The sequence below is a fragment of the Oncorhynchus tshawytscha genome, linkage group LG26, assembly GCF_018296145.1.
Source record: "Oncorhynchus tshawytscha isolate Ot180627B linkage group LG26, Otsh_v2.0, whole genome shotgun sequence".
In the NCBI taxonomy this organism is placed as follows: Eukaryota; Metazoa; Chordata; class Actinopteri; order Salmoniformes; family Salmonidae; genus Oncorhynchus; species Oncorhynchus tshawytscha.
The window spans coordinates 3,195,681-3,210,427 of record NC_056454.1 but is presented as its reverse complement, the minus strand read 5'-3'; the positions used below and the strand labels follow the sequence as shown (position 1 = coordinate 3,210,427).

Genomic DNA, 14,747 nt, shown 5'->3' with positions numbered 1-14,747 from the left:
GTAAAGTTTCGAAACATGTCAAACGATGTTTATAATTCATCCTCAGGTTGTCAATTGTCTAAATAATCGATAATATTTCAATCGGACAATTGCGTATTCAATAGAAAGGAAAAACAACGACGGGCATGCACACAGTCACACGCGCAAACCAGCACTGCATGCTTACCCAGTCCCCTGACAGAAAGGTCTCAGTCTTCTTCATTTTTCAGAAAACAAGTCTGAACCAGTGTCTAACGACTGTTGACAACTAGTGGAAGCCATAGGAACTGCAATGTGGGTCCTAATCCATTAGATACTCAATAGGCATTCTATTGAAAACCACCCACATCAAAATATCCCACTTCCTGGATGGATTTTCCTCAGGTGTTTGCCTGCCATATCAGTTCTGTTATACTCACAGACATTATTTTAACAGTTTTGGAAACTACAGTGTTTTCTATCCAAATCTACCAATTATATGCATATCCTAGCTTCTGGGCCTGAGTAACAGGCAGTTTAATTTCGGCACGATTGTCATCCAGACGTCAACATACTGCCCCTAAGTCCAAATAAGTTATACAATGTTTTCCTCTAGGATTTTGCCTGTGCTTAGCTCCATTCCATTATTTTTTTAATCCTGAAAGACTCCCCAGTCCTTAACGATTACAAGCATACCCATAACATGATGTAGCCACCACTGTGCTTGAAAATATGGAGACTGGTATTCAGCATTGTGTTGTATTGGATTTGCCCCAAACATAACACTGTGTTCAGGACAAAAAGTGAATTGCTTTGCCAATTTGTTTGCAGTATTAATTTAGTGTTGTGTTGCCTTACAGGGTGCATGTTTAGGTTAGTATTGAGGAGTAACTACAATGTGACTGATCCATTCTCAGTTTTCTTCTATCACAGCCATTAAACTCTGTAACTGTTTTAAAGTCACCGTTGGCCTCCTTTGTGATATCCCTGACCGGCTTCCTTTCCCTCCGGAAACTGAGTTAGGAAGGACGCCTGTATCTTTGTAGTGACTGGGTGTATTGATACACCATCCACAGTGTAATTATTAACTTCACCATGATCAAAGGGATATTCAGTGTCTGCTTTTTTCTACCAATAGGTGATCATCTTTGTGAGGCATGGGAAAACCTCCCTGGTTTTTGTAAAAAAGTGAAAGGGTGTGAATATTTTCTGAAGGCACTGTACATTTAGGGGCAGGAGATTTTACCTGACCACATGGCCTGACCAGGATAAATATTTAGTTTGTGGTTTCTAGGGTCCTGGTAAGGCCATGCAGTCAGGACAAATTCCGAGCACTATTCCTACAACACATTGTTGTTATGTAAATGTAATGTTGTTAACAGCAGCGAGTCTCCTAGTGGAGATGAGGTACAAGAGGTTAATGGGGTCTCCTGTCTCTCTCTCCACAGGCCTCGTACATGCTAATTAGCCCCTGGCTTTTCCCCAAACCATAATTACAATTGGCATAACTATGACAGTCTGCACAGAGAGGGTGGTTGGAGAGGGAGGGTGAGTGAGAGAGAGATGTAGGGGAGGGGGGGGTGAGTAAGAGATGAGTGTGAGAGTAAGAGAGGATTGGGAAAGGGAAAGGGGGATACCTAGTCAGTTATCCAACTGAATGTATTCAACTGAAATGTCTCTTCTACATTTAACCCAGAGATGTTGAGAGAGGCTTAAGTTTATGAATCTCTGTATACCTAACAAATGTTAAGGATAAAATGTGGGACTGACTGACAGACAGACTGACAGACAGTTGTCCTACATTTGCAATGTGAAACAAAGATGGGAACTCCAAACGGTTTCTTCTGTGGATTCTGAACCAGTGTTCCAATACGTGTCGAGGCGAGGCTGCCCTAACACTCACCACCCCCAGACCCCAGTCTAGAGCCCTGGCCCCCATTCCCTTGCCCATAGGCCCCAGTCTTCAGCCTCAGCCCCCATCCCCCTGACCCTGCCCCGGAAATAATAAGTACACTACTATGGATAACCCAGCCCCAGGGGTTATTGATTCACTACAGTCTGTTCCGCCTGCAACACTGACCCCTAACCCATCCTGGTTCCAGCTCTATTACCCGCCCTCATTAGCAATCATAGAGACACTCTCTCTCTCTCGCTCTCTTGCTCTCTCTGTTTCTCTCTCTGTCTCTACCCTTTTCTCTGATGCCTAATCTTTTCCACTGTCAGACACACTAAGTAAGACGGCAGGGTAGCCTAGTGGTTAGAGCGTTGGTGTTGTGCACTTGAGTGAGGACCCAAAAGCGGTTTAACAAAAACAGAGTCCTTTAATGTAAAAACACAGGGAAGACATAGATCCTCTTCAGATGTAGAAAATGGCAAAATAGACAACCCTCAGAGAGGGCGACAAATGAAACAGAAAGTCCTTCTGATATTTACAAAAGAGTCCCCTTCTTAGCAGCAGAGGAGAATAGCTGGGTTGCGGTGACTGACTGCTGGTCTCTCTGGGTAGGCGCGGGTCGTAGCGGACAGAGGTACCTGATCACACGTAGCATCAGAAGAACAGGCAGATTCCGACAGGATGGGACAAGGGTGAAGCAAACGAGACGATAGTTTGGTTCTGGCATGAGAAACTCAAACGAGAATCTGACAAAGAAAGAAGCAGGAACAGAGAGAGAAATAGAGACCTAATCAGAGGGAAAAAGGGAACAGGTGGGAAAAGGGTGAACGAGGTAGTTAGAGAAGATGAGGAAGCTGGGGGAGGAGAGGAAGAGAAGGTAACCTAATACGACCAGCAGAGGGAAACGGAGTGAAGAGAAAGAACAGGAACAAGACATAATATGACAATACATGACAGTTGGAATAGTAACTGAAAGGTTGCAAGTTCAAATCCCCTAGCTGACAAGGTACAAATCTGTCGTTCTGCCCCTGAACAGGCAGTTAACCCACTGTTCCTAGGCCGTCATTGAAAATAAGAATTTGTTCTTAACTGACTTGCCTAGTTAAATAAAGGTCAAATAAAATAAAAAATAAATAATAAATAAATAAATAAATAAAAAAGACCTGCACAACAGGTTACCAGCAGCCTGTTCAAGGTGATCTGAATGTGAATTATGTGCAAAGCTCATTCTTGAAGTAATCATCAGATGAGGCTAGCGAGTGAATGTTGTTTAAAGATGTTAAAAACGTTGCAAATTGTTGTAGGTAGGTCAACCTTCCCATCCAGATCAAGGTGTTCTGCAATACTGCATAAACGGATGCAGTGAGTGAACTCCATTCAATCATACAGAGACACACACACTCTCTCTCTCTCCCCCACATACACACTGTGGCACCTTGGCTACACTGTGGCACCTCGGCTGTTGGTAACATTTCCTGTGTGATATCTCTCCCACATGCTGCGTTCCAGTAATGTACAGTAGGCCTAGCTATTCAATGTGCCAGTCTAGAGTGCCAATTTGTTCCATCTAGTGTACCAGTTTTCCTTTTTGTCAGTCTGAGCTAGCAGAAGCAGCAGGAAAAGATGCCACCATGATCTGTATGTCTTTCTGTTGCTGCTTTGCATTGGTGGGGGAACTTGCATTACGGCACCATCGGAAATCTAGCTGTTCCTCTTCTAGAATGGCATTGCATTCTAGAATGGGGGTAGACTATGTTCTATAATGGGGATGGGTAGATATTCTGAAGGGGAAAGGCCATTACTTTCATCGTAATCTTTTTGCACCAACTCGTTTTTAAAATGGGCAGTTTCTGTTTGTCTGTTTCATATTAACACGTACAAACACACAGGTGAGATCATTCTACAGTGGTCCCTGCAGCGTACGCTCCAACCGGTGTGATTAGAACACTTATTTAGAACATCAGGTTACAGTTGACACAAGAGTCAGCGTTTGAGCTGGCCACACTGTTTTTTCACAGAAACATTTTGCATAAACAGTATTCACAACGTTATGTCCTGAATGTGAGCAGTTTATTTTTGGATTCAATGTTCAGACATTCATAGAAGTAGCGACAGTATAACACAATTCTCACCCAAACCAGAAAATGAAAGCTAGGTTAGTGAATGTGAGTGACATAACACAAGCTGTCATGTTTAGCTGTCTCACGGCTGACCGAAACCATCATATGAATTGGCTAATTACTATTTACAATTCATCACATCACGGGTGACCTCACCAGTGATCACAATAATTGAGTAAAACACTTACATTTAAAAAAAGTAATCCGACAATGGGTAGATTGTGCCCATCGCTATAGGTTACAAGATGAGTTGGATAGTATGCATGTTGTAGAGGGGTGTGTCTTCTACCATCATTCACTTCCATCATACACTTCTGGAAGTTTACTCGAAAGACGAGTGAACCATCCCTTCACCTCATTTTGTTATAACATCTTTGGTTTGACAGGTGGCAACCAGAATGCATTGCATGATGTCAACAAACGTGGCACCACACATAGCTTGTAATGAGCTGAGCATTAGCTCATCATAATCAGTACAACCTTAAAAAACATTTTTTTTACACTCATCATATGTGTCCATTGCAATCTACAGTTGAAGTCGGAAGTTTACATACACCTTAGCCAACTCAGTGTTTCACAATTCCTGACATTTAATCGTAAAAATTCCCTGTCTTAGGTCAGTTAGGATCACCACTTTATTTTAAGAATATGCAATGTCAGAATAATAGTAGAGATAATGATTTATTTCAGCTTTTATTTCTTTCATCACGTTCCCAGTGGGTCAGAAGTTTACATACACTCAATTAGTACTTGGTGGCATTGCCTTTACATTGTTTAACTTGGGTCAAACATTTCGGGTAGCCTTCCACAAGCTTCCCACAATAAGTTGGGTGAATTTTGGCCCATTTCGCCAGACAGAGCTGGTTTAACTGAGTCAGGTTTGTAGGCCTCCTTGCTCACACATGCTTTTTCAGTTCTGCCCACACATTTTCTATAGGATTGAGGTCAGGGTTTTGTGATGGCCACTCGAATACCTTGACTTTGTTGTCCTTAAGCTATTTTGGGGTCTTGGGGTCATTGTCCATTTGGAAGAACATTTGTGACCCATTTAACTTCCTGACTGATGTCTTGAGATGTTGCTTCAATATATCCACGTAATTTTCCTTACTCATTTAGCCATCTATTTTGTGAAGTGCACCAGTCCCTCCTGCAGCAAAGCATCCCCACATCATGATGCTGCCACCCTCTTGCTTCACGGTTGGGATGGTGTTCTTTGTTCTTTGGCTTGCAAGTCTCCGACTTTTTCCTCCAAACATAACGATGGTCATTATGGCCAAACAGTTCTATTTTTGTTTCATCAGACCAGAGGACATTTCTCCAAAAAGCACGATCTTTGTCCCCAATGTGCAGTTGCAATCCGTCACATGGCTTTTTTATGGCGGTTTTGGAGCAGTCGCTTCTTCCTTGCAGAGCGGCATTTCAGGTTATATCGATATACGACTCATTTTACTTTGGATATAGATACTTTTGTACCTGTTTCCTCCACAAGGTCCTTTGCTGTTGTTCTGGGATTGATTTCCACTTTTCTCACCAAATTACGACGTTAATCTCTAGACGACAGAACGCGTCTCCTTCCTGAGCGGTATGACGGCTGCCTGTTCCCATGGTGTTTATACTTGCGTACTATTGTTGGTACAGATGAACGTGGTACCTTCAGGTATTTGGACATTTCTCCCAAGGTTGAACCAGACTTGTGGAGGTCTACAAATTCTTTCCTGAGGTCTTGGCTGATTTCTTTAGATTTTTCCCATGATGTCAAGCAAAGAGCCACTGAGTTTGAAGGTAGGCCTTGAGATACATCCACAGGTACACCTCTAATTGACTCAATTTTAGCCAATTAGCCTATCAGAAGCTTCTAAAGCCATGACATCATTTTCTGGAATTTTCCAAGCTGTTTAAAGGCACAGTCAACTTAGTGTATGTGAACTTCTGACTCACTGGAATTGTTGTATGCTGAATTATAAGTGAAATATTATAAACAGTTTTTGGAATAATCACTTGTGTCATGCACTAAGTAGATGTCCTAACCAACTTGCCAAAACTATAGGTTGTTAACAGGACATTTTTGGATTGGTTGAAATACGAGTTTTAAATACTCCAACCTAAGTGTTTGTAATCTTCCCAACTTCAACTGTATGTAAGAATTGGAATGCATGATTTGTCATCTGGACTTGAAAACGTGAATAAAACTGCATACATTATGCTCCATACATACATATGGTATGCTACAGTAGAAACGAGAACACGCTATACAGAAACTATAAGGATAACGTAATAAGGCACTTACTTTGATAGGAACGCACACGTATCAAAAGTTATTATAAGCAACGAAGGCAATGCGGGCGCCAGCCAAAAAATGTGCCAGGGATGAACAAGTTTGTGTTTGGGCTCAACACTTTGAGGCACGGGACAACATTTTGTTGATGATGCTGCTGGCGTCTTCCATCAAACACCACAACTACCTCTGCACTGTCATTTGAGGAATTTGCTTCACGTGGGAGTTACACCACCTGTCGCAAGACAAGGGGATTATTCTTGGTTGACCTTAGAATTACTAGGCTAACCTGTATTAAAAGAGGAATCATATGTAACTCAGGCCTGATGAAATAATATTATTCACATATTACACAGAACAAAAATATTAACGCAACATGCAACAAATTCAAAGGTTTTACTGAGTTACAGTTCATATAAGGAAGTCAGTCAATTGAAATAAATGCATTTGCCCATAATCTGTGGACATCACACGACTGGGGATACAGATATGCATCTGTTGGCCCTTGTCAACAGCCAAGGAAATTGCAGGGCCCCCAATACAAATCTACAGAAATCTCATAAATCTAATTTCTCAAACATACAAGTATTAGGCACCATAGAATTCTGATTAATCTAGTTACGGTGTCTGATTTAAAAAATGCTTTACAGTGAAAGCTCCACAAACGATTGTTAGGTCACCACCAACTCACAGAAAAACCCAGCCATTTTTCCAGCCAAAGAGAGGAGTCACAAAACGCACAAATAGAGATAAAATGAATCACTAACCTTTGATGATCTTCATCAGATGACACTCATAGGACTTCATGTTACACAATACATGTATGTTTTGGGTGTTACGTTCAGTAGTTCCAAAACATGCAGTGATATTGCAGAGAGGCAAATTAATTCACAGAAATACTCGTTATAAATGTTGATGATAATACAATTTTTAGACATGGAAATATAGATACACTTCTCCTTCATGCAACCGCTGTGTCAGATTTCAAAAAAACATTACGGAAAAAGCATAATCTGAGAACGGCGCTCAGAGCCCAAACCAGCCAAAGAAATATCCGCCATGTTGGGTAGTCAACATTATTCATAAATGGCATTAGAAATATTCACTTACCTTTGATGATCTTCATCAGAATGCACTCCCAGGAATCGCAGTTCCACAATAAATGCTTGTTTTGTTCGATAATGTCCATCATGTCCATTTATGTCCAATAGCTTATTTTCTTAGGGCGCTTGGTAAACAAATCCAAATGCACGATCTGGTCCATTCGGACGAAACTTTCAAAAAGTTATATTACAGGTCGAAGAAACTTGTCAAACTAAGTATACAATCAATCTTTAGGATGTTTTTATCATAAATATTCAATAATGTTCCTACCGGAGAATTCCATTGTCTGTTGAAAAGCAATGGAACGACAGCTACCTCTCAAGTGAAAGGGCGTGACTGAGAACGAGGCTGTAGGCAGATCACTGACTCAAAGAGCTCCCATCCAGTCCCACATCACATGAGAAGCCTGAAACAATGTTCTAAAGATGGTTGACATCTAGTAGAAGCCTTAGGAAGTGCAACATAACCAATATCCCACTGTGTATTCAATAGGGGTGAGTTCAAAAACTACAAACCTCAGATTTCCCACTTCCTGTTTGGATTTTTTTCACAGGTTTTTGCCTGCCATATGAGTTCTGTTATACTCACAAACATCATTTAAACAGTTTTAGAAACTTCTGTGTTTTCTGTCCAATACTAATAGTAATATGCATATATTAACATCTGGGACTGAGTAGGAGGCAGTCCACTCTGGGAATGCTATTCATCCAAAGTGAAAATGCTGCCCCCTATCCCAAAGAAGTTTTAAAAAAAAGGTAGGGTTGTGGATCTGAAAACCAGTCAGTATCTGGTGTGACCACCATTTGCCTCATGCAGTGTGACTTCACTCAGAGTTGATCAGGCTGTGGAATGTTGTCCCACTCCTCTTCAATGTCTGTGCGAAGTTGCTGGATATTGCAGGAACTGGTGATGTTGGCAGATGAATGGCACGACAATGGGCCTCAGGATCTCGTCACTGCATTCAAATTGCCATCAATAAAATGCAATTGTATTCATTGTCTGTAGCTTATGCCTGCCCATACCATGACCCCCACCGCTCCATGGGGCACATTATTCACAATGTTGACATCAGCAAACCATTCGCCCACACATACACGCTGTCTGACATCTGCCGGTACAGTTGAAACCGGGATTCAATCATGAAGAGCACACTTCTCCAGTGTGCCAGTGGCCATCGAAGGTGAGCATTTGCCCACTGAAGGCGATTACGATGCCGAACTGCTGTCAGGTTAAGATCCTGATGAGGACGACGAGCATGCAGATGAGCTTCTATGAGACGGTTTATAGGTTATGCAAACCCACAGTTTTATCAGCTGTCCGGGTGGCTGATGTCAGAATATTCTGTAGGTGAAGAAGCTGGATGCGGAGGTCCTGGGCTGGCGTGGTTACACGTGGTCTACGGTTGTGAGGCCAGTTGGAAGTTCTGCCAAATTCTCTAAAACAACGTTGGAGGTGGCTTATGGTAGAGAAATTAACATTTAATTCTCTGGCAACCATTCTGGTTGACAATCCTGCAGTCAGCATGCTAATTGCACGCTCCCTCAAAACTTGAGACATCTCAAAACCTGAGACATCTGTGGCATTGACTCACCGGTGCCCCCGCACATTGACTCTGTACCGGTACCCCCCGCTATTGTTATTTTACTGCTCCTCTATAATTATTTCTTACTTTGATTTCTTTGTTTTTACTTAACACATATTTTTCATAAAACTGCGTTGTTGGTTAAGGGCTTGTAAGTAAGCATTTCACTGTGAGGTCTACTACAGCTGTTGTATTCGGCGCATATGACAAATACAATTTGATTGTGTTGTGTGACAAATGCACATTTTAGAGTGGCCTTTTATTGTTCCCAGCAGAAGGTACAGCTGTGTAATGATCATGCTGTTTATTCAGCTTCTTGATATGCCACACTTGTCAGGTGGATGGATTATCTTGGCAAAGGAGAAATGCTCACAAACAGGGATGTAAACAAATGTGTGCACAGACTCTCTGAGAAATAAGCTTTTTGTTGCGTATGGAACGTTTCTGGGATCTTTTATTTCAGCTCCTGAAACATGGGACCAACACTTTACATGTTGCACTCAGATTTTTGTTCAGTGTATATGAAGAGGGTGCCTTTTATCTACTTGTACAGCAATATCTGCATATCTAATCTATACAATCATTACTATTGACATTTTGTCGTGTAGCAGTTTTGTATTTGATATTGGTTAAGTTCACTGCTTTTTCCAATTGATTTCTAAGGGCTTAAGGGCAACTCACTAGGATCGCACTAGGTTTGAATTGTTCCATTGATTTGAAAGTAAATATTGTGCTGTGAAGATGCTCGAGGCTACATGTGAGATGTCTTAAGGAGCCGTCCTCCTTTGCTGTTTGATTCGAGGCTGAAAAGTGACATTTTTCCAGACTTCCTGCCAAAACATACACTAATTGTGTGTCAGCCTTAGCACCTGATGTTGCCAAGGCACGAGAAGCTGTGTATGGGTGTGGGCGTCGGTGTGGGCGTACACCGGACGTTTCAAAGACTCATGAGAAGTGGCACTAATAAGCAACCCTCCAACATGTGGGGAAGCAAAATAGATAGCATCAAACGGAGTGAAAGAGCTATCATGTCTCACAACGGGGGCTGTTAAATTCATTTTGACATCCCGCTCCCATATTGCCCAGCTTTACCAGACACACCAATGTGAACACACACACACAGACACTTACGGCTTCTCAAAGTAGGCCATGTCACCTCGGGTGTATGACAGTGTTTCTGTATGTCTTTTTTTAGATGAAATAAAGATAGGGGGATAGACAATAGAGCTCTTCTATCCAGGGTGGGTGACTGGTGAAGGCAGGGGAGCAGGCAGACTGAGGTAGTAGAGGCAGTGTGTGTGTGTGTGAGAGAACATTTGGGAGACCGGCAGACTGATTTACAGAGGTAAAAATATAGCCTTCACTCCCTCAGTTAATAGTGTAAGACTTACACTCGCATACACACACACACACACACACACACACACACACACACACACACACACACACACACACACACACACACACACACACACACACACACACACACACACTCTCCCCTTCAGCCCAAACATCCGTGGGGGGAGAGCGTCTGAAAGCTGGAAATGTCAAACTGCGTTGTCACGTTCAATCCCAACTACTGTTTGTGTTCGTGTGCTTGCGTGGCGAACCCTGCCTGATTTGATATAGCCGTATAGGTGCCAGGAGACGAAGATCAACAGACAACCTTTCCACTTTTTCTTCATCCTTCCGGAGCTACAGAGCTGTCCATCTCTCTTTCCTTCCTTCTCTCTATCTCTCGTCTCTGTCTGTGTGTCATATCATAAAGATCATACCCCCATGGCATGCTATCCACTCACCATTACCAATAACAGGGGAGGCTAGCATGTCTTGGGGGTATGATAATTGACCCTCTGTAAATGTCTCTCTCATCATTAGTCACGATTCATTCAGGAGTATCCATAGTCATGGTAGCATCAACATGAGTATAGATGTGTTTAGAAACATATTGTATTATTCACGATAAAAGTGACTCCAAAATGACACAATACATTATTTACCGTGAATTTTTATTGGGCACGAAATAATCTGAAATAAAGATTTGATGTAGTAATTGCATGCTTGGAATATGGGACAATAATCAATAATAATAATCAATAATAATCAATAATTTCAGACCCCACTCTCTCCCCCTGGTGATATGAGAGCGCAATGTTGACCAGCAAAGGGAAACACGCTTTCCTCGGTGGTGGAACTATTCTCAACACACAAGCAAACAGATTTTACGTTTGAACCAGATCCTACAGCAACCAAACCTCCAGATCCTACAACAATTGTCCTCCACACTGCAAACATGAGAGGTAATGGTTCCTGCTCCAAGACCCTGGCCGTGAGTGATTCTTCTTCCAGCATGACCCAGCAGCAACTAAACCCATCTCTATCCCACTGCCCAGGCACCACAGTCAGCCGTGGATGCTCCGGCTACCAGGGTGGCTCTGCAACAGCAGTGGAGGTGGGATCTGAATTCCACAATTAGCATGCTGACAAGATGCAGGAGCTGAACGTGCACTTTGCGGGCTTCAGGTTCAGACATTGGAGCAGAGGAATGCCCAACTGCAGGCGGAACTGGATAATCTGAACTAACTAGCCAGAGAAGTTTTACAAGCATTTCGCTACACCACAAGCATTTCGCTACACTCGCATTAACATCTGCTAACCATGTGTATGTGACAAATAAAATTTGATTTGATTTGAAGTGCATCCACTAGGGGTGCCCCAGCGGCATTGGGGAAGAGTACAAGCTCAAACTCAAGGAAATATGGGATCTGATTGAGGCGCTAACCCAGGAGAAGGGGGCGGTGGACATCGAGAGGAGCTACATTGAGGAGGAGGTGGAGGTATAGAGGACGAAACTGGAGGAGGAGCTGTCTCTGCGGGACAAGGCAGAGATGATCCCGAGGAAGTTCCGTTAGAACGTGGACGACGCCACGCTGCAGAGGCCCAATCTGGAGAGGCACGTAGAGCAGCTGGTGGCCGAGATCCAGTTCCTCAAGAAGCTCCATGATAAGGAGGTGTCTCAAGAAGGACTCCAAGGTGTCTGCCAAGCTGGAATCAGACACGCCCTGGCTGCCTACCTGTCCCAAACATGAATGGAGATCAAAGTTGCCATGACCCGCAACGTCCAGGAGGAGGTGAAGTGGTACAAGGGCAACTTTGAGAAGCTCAAGGATGTCTCTGGCAAGAAGGAGGACCAGATGAAGAACATGAAGGAGGAGATCACAACAGGTGACAGACTTCCAGAACCAGATCGACGGGTTGAGGGCCCAGAACGCTGCCGAAGAGATGCAGTTGGAGAACATGGAGAATGCCCATCTGAAAAACATTGGTGTGCTAGAGGACATCATTTCCCACCTGGGAAACCAGCTGTGCAAGACCAAGCTAGAGATGAGCAATTTCCTGAAGAACTACCAGGAGATGCTTCACATCACGCTGAAGATGGACACAGAAATCACTTACAGGGAGCTGCTGGATTGAGAAGAGACCAGGCTGGGCATTCCGGGATGTTGAGCAACACACCACCTGAGTCGAGACCCATATGTCCGCTTTATTGACCATGCCTGCCAACCTCTTACCAAGTAACAAAACTGAGGGTGTTTACATGAATGCATACTTACTAGCCAGAGAAGTTTGACCTTTGCAAAAGAAACACTGGATTACACATATTTGATATATATATTTAACTATGGGAACCATAGGATTTGTGGTCTAATTTCCTTACCCTTCTTACTTTATTGATATAATAAGGATCTGCGTTTGAGCTTGACATTTACTGGAGTATAGAGTTACAATTAGTGTTGAGCGTTTAACCAAAATGTCAGTTATTTTCATTTTTTTAACAACCAATTGACCGATGTTGGTTCAATTATTTGAATTCCATATACAGTTGAAGTGGGAAGTTTACATACACCTTAGCTAAATACATTTAAACTCAGTTTTTCACAATTCCTGACATTTAGTCCTCGTAAAAATTCCCTGTCTTAGGTCAGTTAGGATCACCACTTTATTTTAAGAATGTGAAATGTCTGAATAATAGTAGAGAGATGGTCAGAAGTCTACATACACTCAATTAGTATTTGGTAGCATTGCCTTTAAATTGTTTAACTTGGGTAAAATGTTTTGGGTAGCCTTCCACAAGCTTCCCACAATAATTTGGGTGAATTTTTTTACCATTCCTTCTGACATAGCTGGTGTAATTGAGTCAAGTTGTAAGGCCTCCTTGCTCACACACACTTTTTCAGTTCTGCCCACAAATTTTCTATAGGATTGAGGTCAGGGCTTTTGTGATAACCGCTCCAATACCTTGACTTTGTCATCCCTAAGCCATTTTCAAACGTTTCAGGTAGCCTTCCACAAGCTTCCCACAATAAGTTGGGTGAATTTTGTCCCAATCCTCCTGACAGAGCTGGTGTACCTGTGTCAGGTTTGTAGGCCTTCTTGCTCGCACACGCTTTTTCAGTTCTGCCCATACATTTTCTATAGGATTGAGGTCAGGGCTTTTTTCTCCAATACCTTGACTTTGTTGTCCTTAAGCCATTTTGCCACAACTTTGGAAGTATGCTTTGGGTCATTGTCCATTTGGAAGACCCATTTTCGACCATTTTAACTTCCTGACTGATGTCTTGAGATGTTGCTTCACTATATCCACGTAATTTTCCCTCCCTCATGATGCCATCTATTTTGTGAAGTGCACCAGTCCCTCCTGCAGCAAAACATCCCCACAACAACCGTGCTTCACGGTTGGGATGGTGTTCTTTTTGTTTCATCAGACCAGAGAACATTTCTCCACAAAGCACATTGGCTTTTTATGGCAGTTTTGGAGTAGTGGCTTCTTCCTTGCTCAGCGGCCTTTCAGGTTATGTCGATATAGGACTCGTTTTACTATGGATATAGATACTTTTGCACCTGTTTCCTCCGGCATCTTTACAAGGTCCTTTGCTGTTGTTCTGGGATTGATTTGCACTTTTCTCACCAAAGTACGTTCATCTCTAGGAGACAGAACACGTCACCTTCCTGAGCGGTATGACGGCTGCGTGTTCCCATGGTGTTTATACTTGCATACTATTGTTTGTACAGATGAATGTGGTACCTTCAAGCGTTTGGAAATTGCTCCCAAGGATGATCCAGACTTGTGGAGGTCTACATTTTTTTTTCTTAGGTCTTGGCTGATTTCTTTTGATTTTCCCATGATGCCAAAAAAGGGGCACTGAGTTTGAAGGTAGTTTGAAGGTAGTTTGAAGGTAGGCGTTGGAATACATTGACAGGTAGACCTCCAATTGATTCAAATGATGTCAATTAGCTCATCAGCTTCTAAAGCCATGACATAATTTTCTGGAATTTTCCAAGCTGTTTAAAGGCACAGGCAATTTAGTGTATGTAAACTGGAATTGTGACACAGTGAATTGTGACACAGTGAAATAATCTGTCTGTAAACAATTGTTGGAAAAATTACTTGTGTCATGCACAAAGTAGATGCCCTAACCGACTTGCCAAAACCATAGTTTGTTAACAAGAAATTTGTGGAGTGGTTGAAAAACTACTTTTAATGTCTCCAACCTAAGTGTATGTAAACTTCCAACTTCATCTGTATTGTGTATTTCTTCTGTGAGCTCAATGCACACATTTCTCAGATTCTCTAGTCTAGAGATAAATCAGATCAAGCCCGACCTGTGCGATGTTGTATGGATTCCAATAAAATGCATTGTTCATTCCAGTTAACTTGGTAATTAACTTACAATGACCATAATCAGTTGCTCACCTACTTGTCCATCTGTGTTGTTTATGGCTGTTTAAAGAGACAGAAGAATCCGCAATCGA

At 42.4% G+C, this 14,747-nt stretch overlaps 1 protein-coding gene and 1 pseudogene across 3 annotated transcripts in view; both read left to right on the top strand.

Moving 5' to 3' along the window:
- Nucleotides 1–14,747, top strand: part of nalcn (sodium leak channel, non-selective) — a 277,670-nt gene that overhangs the window by 95,369 nt on the left and 167,554 nt on the right. The gene's annotated exons all lie outside the window — the stretch shown is intronic.
- LOC121840990 lies at nucleotides 11,096–12,440 on the top strand (annotated as a pseudogene).